Source organism: Pteropus vampyrus, unplaced genomic scaffold, assembly GCF_000151845.1.
Source record: "Pteropus vampyrus isolate Shadow unplaced genomic scaffold, Pvam_2.0 Scaffold50, whole genome shotgun sequence".
NCBI classification, from domain to species: domain Eukaryota; kingdom Metazoa; phylum Chordata; class Mammalia; order Chiroptera; family Pteropodidae; genus Pteropus; species Pteropus vampyrus.
This window is the reverse complement of record NW_011888831.1, coordinates 4703819-4708129: the sequence shown is the minus strand read 5'-3', so window position 1 is coordinate 4708129 and position 4311 is coordinate 4703819. Positions and strand designations below refer to the sequence as shown.

Below are 4311 nucleotides of genomic sequence, written 5' to 3'. Positions count from 1 at the left end.
CCCATGCCAAGGCCATGGTCTAGGCCAAGGAAGCGGTGGCAATCAACAAAGTAGGCGGCTCCCATGTCCCTTCCTGATTTGCCCTTTGTAATCTGAAATCTAAAGGAAAATGGGGCCTCATTAATCACCATGCCCTCTGCAGAATGCAGCACGGGGCCTGTCATAGGGTAGATGCTCAATAAATATTTGTTAAAATATGAATTCATAAATAAGTGAATAGACAGGGACCCTTTCTCCATCAACCAGCAAGTGCTTGGAATTTTTCCATCAGCCCTGCCTTTGGGTTAAATATTGCTATTAATATAGAGAAGGTCCTATCAGCACAGCATGCCAAGAGCTCCTCTAGTAATCAGCAGAGGGTGGAAACTGGTGGCAAACATTAGGCCAGGGCCAGGGAGGGCCCTTCCTTCCAGAGCATGCCGACACCAGCCAGGGGTGCCAACCAAGAACATCCAGCCAAGTACAGGGTAAAGGTCATTTCCTCTAAAATGCCTGTCGCCTACTAGAAGGAAAGGCTTAAGTGGTGGTTCTCAGCCAGGAAACAGGTCATAATATCCAAAGCAGGATGTATCAGACTCCCCATTGGGATTCTGCCAAAGCGCTCTAGAGATTCTGACACACGCATTCCCAGGTGTTGCGCATTGAACAGTGTGGAGGCAGCAAAACAGGTGAGAATCATTGTATTAAACTCTTAGCACCTTCTAATCTAACAATCTCATAAAAATAATTGTACATGAAAATAATCTAGGGGTGCTTGACAAGATGCATCCAAACTCTTCACACACATATCTGAGTCAGTGGGTGTGGGGTAGGGGTCTGGGATCTGCATTAATAGGTGTCCCAGTGGCGCAGATGCCAGGACCATTCTTCCAGAACCCACTTGTACCTCATTTGGACAGAGGCTTCAGTAGGTGGGAGCTCAAAAGCCTAGGGGAGAAACAAGGGCACAGGGTTCTTGAGGGCTCTGATCAAGGGCAGACTCTACTCACGTAACTTTGCCAAGGGCCAGTCCAGCTGCCGAGCTGCCCACTCTGCAAGGGGACTAGAGATGACATGATTGATGGGGTCTGGCCATGTCCAGCTGCTGCAAGAACACCACACACGCAAGCTGGCACCCCAGCCTTGGCAAGTACATTCACTTTTCAATGCACTTCCCTCCCCGCCCCGCCTCCCCGCCCCCGCCTCCCCGCCCCCACCTCCCCGACCCCCCCACCCCACCCCGCCCCCTCCCCGCCCCCCAGCATCCTCACCTGGTCCATGCAGCAGACAGGGAGAGAACAGCCAATGGCACTTCTCTGGTAGAGAAACTGAAGCAGGCATAGGGCATATGATGATGGTTTGCACTGGGAAGGCAGGGGCAAGAGAATTACAATTCACCGAGTGCCTGTTGCATGCCAGGCATTGCACTATGCACTTTCTAGCCATCTCCCTCTTCGGTTTTCACGAGATTGTTCATGGCCTCCCCCATTCCACAGGTGAGACTGAGGACCTAAGTTAAGTGACTTGCCCAAGTCAGAGAGTTAGGAGGAGGGAGACCCTGGTTTTTTAATCCAAGTCTATCTGTCTCCACAACCCATACTCTTTCTAGAAACTGCACACTTGCCCAGATAACGCTAATTCTACCCCTCCAGGGTCCCTACCCCATCTCGGCTAGACTCATAGGTGGAAGAATTCAGACCTCAGAGTGGCTCTTGACTCCACCACCTGCCAGAGGTTGGCCCCACATACGCCCCCATGTTTCTCCAGCGGGCATCGTAGGGTCTCCTGGCTCTGTGCCTTAGAGTCTCAGCCCTCTACCCCACTTCTTCTATACCCTCCCCAGAGCCAGAGACTGCAGAGCCAAGAGCCACGAGCTGATCCTCCAAAAAGCCAGACCCACAGAAAGTCAAGAGGCTAGGAGGGAGCCGTGAGCCCCCTTCTGTCCCTACCTCCAGTGAGATGTAGCTTTGATGTCAAAGGTCACAGGGTCAGGGGTCAGGATATCCAGGCTCTCATTCCCAGTTACTTGACCTCCTGAAGCTTCAGTTTCCCTATCCGTAAGATAATGACAACACTCTCTTGCTCCTCAAGTGAAAGAATTATGAAATGATAGTTCAGCATCTGTATTTTAATACTCTGTGTCATTACATAACTATTTAGTGATGCAGCCACCTCTGGCACAAAAGAAGTCATTCTGTGCCTATTAAAGGACTAATCCCCTCAAGCATTCCTGGAAATGAGACACCCACTGTGTTAGGCTTCTAGGCTCTCCTGTCCTTCCCTTGGCCCTTGAGTCTTGGAAGGCTGATTTTTTTCCTCCCATCAGGATCCAAGATCGTCCTTAGGGAGCCCCCAGGCTGGTTCATTCCCACTGTAACTCCTGAGGGCTCTTGACCCTCTCTCTCTTCTCCTCTTCTTCCTCCTCAATTTGGGCTCCCCATTCCAAGAAGCCTCAGGAAAAGGTTTAGGGAACAAGGTTTCACCTGCGTAAAACCCCTGCTCTGACCCCTGGAGCTCAGTAGGCGGGGAAGAAGGGGAAGGGGAAGGGGAAGGGGACGTGGAAGCCTCGAAAATTCAAGACACCTGGGTTCTAATGCCAGCTCTGCCACCAGCCAGCAGTCACTCTGGCCAAGCCACTGGGCTTTAATTTCCTCACTACAAAATGGAAACAGTAAACTCTGCCTACATCATGGGATAGTATAGGAATAAATGAGATGACAACTTTAAACATGCTTGACACAGTATATTGTAGTTTTCAATCGTGGGTAGTGACCATTATCACCCTGAGCAACATGATTGATGGGGTCTAGGCATCTCCATCATTTCCCAACAGTGAGTCTCATCTCCCAAGGAAAGGGAGAAGAGAACGCCAACCCTATTGAACACCTCTTATTTGTCATGCTCAGTGATAGATGGGGCTTCACCATAAGGCTGTGAGGTTTGAATCAGCCCCATTTCACAGATGAAGAAACAGAGCTTCAAAGAGATCAAATGATTTATCAGAACGATGCAGCTGGAAGTGATGAGGGCAAGGCCTTCTCTCTCTTCTCTCTGCTCCCCAGAGGTTATGGTAGAGGGAGGGGCACAGGCTTGGGGCCCCTCATTCAGACTCATGGAAGGGACCCAGCCAAGAAGATAAGCATTTCTGATCTGTCAGTAGAAACCAGAAAGTAAACAGGATTCAGTCCGTTCCCAGGGCTTTCTGGGGACACACGTGTATGAGCAGCAGCCATTTCCAACAGAGCTCTGTTCCGGAAAGCAGGACAGCAGCCAGGACTGGGCTGTCTGGGATTTGTTTAGTTATCTGAACATGTGGGAGGCCAGAGCCAGTGGGCAGACCACACCTTGCCTCTCATCTATCACTCTCTGGGAAGGTCTCCTCTGTCCAGGCCCTGCCTGCCCTCACCTGCCTTCTGACTACAGCTTGTGATCAAGGTTCTCATTCACCCCGTCCCCATGGGTCCCTTCAAACTACTCATTGGACAAGCAAGGTACTAGGTTGAGATTACAGAGTGTGTGTTTGTATGTGACCTGAGAGAAAGTGTGAACAGACTGTATCAGCAATGACCTTGGACAGCTGATGTACTCATTCTGCTAGTGTGTGAGCAGCCTATGCCTGCACTCCTAGGAGTGTGGCTGTGCGTTCCACTAGATGGGTGTGGGTGTGGGTGTGGGTGTCTGTGCAGAATCCCCTGATCACTACTATGGTGTGTTTGTGTGCCCCGTTAGGCATGGTTGGGGGCATGGAAGATTGCCTGAGTCCCCTGACCACCTCTATGCCTGTGTTTGTGTGTCATTCAGGGGGTTTACCATGCCACAACAGCCTCAACAAACTCTGTATGAATACATATGTTTGTCTGTGTGTCCTGCGGGTATAAGTCAGTGGATACTTTCATCAAGTATCTACACACGTTTGTGTGTGCTTGGAGTGTCCTTGCACACCTGCATGTGTCCTGTGAGAGTGCACAGAACCCAGCAAGTGCTGGCACGGGCTGGAACGTGGCAAGGAGTGTGTGTCCTGCGGGTCGCTGCTCACGCCCGGCTTGTCTTCCGAGCCTGCGTGAACGAAGGGCTCCCGGGTGGCCTTGCCTGCCCATGGCTGTGCGCGCGCGGGGTCCCAGGCTGGCGTGCGCGCCGGTGTGAGTGCGAGTGAGTGCGGCGCCGCTCGGCTCGCTCGGCTCCGCGCCGCCCGCGCAGCCAGCACACTCACACTGCTTGGTTGCTACCGGGTGACGCGGGCTGGGCCCGCCCCCTGCCTGCTGGCCCCTCGCGCTCACTCGCGCCGGCCGCCGCGGAGCAGGTAGCAACCGCGTCAGGGCCGTCCGGGGTGCG

At 52.5% G+C, this 4311-nt stretch overlaps 1 long non-coding RNA gene across 1 annotated transcript; it reads right to left on the bottom strand.

The window, feature by feature from the left end:
- Positions 1 to 664: 664 nt before the first annotated feature.
- On the bottom strand, positions 665 to 4305 carry LOC111739412. The gene is made up of 2 exons (XR_002780245.1): positions 1251 to 4305; positions 665 to 927 (listed from the first exon to the last, which is right to left on the bottom strand). It is a non-coding gene; the product is annotated as an uncharacterized LOC111739412 (long non-coding RNA).
- Positions 4306 to 4311: the final 6 nt, after the last annotated feature.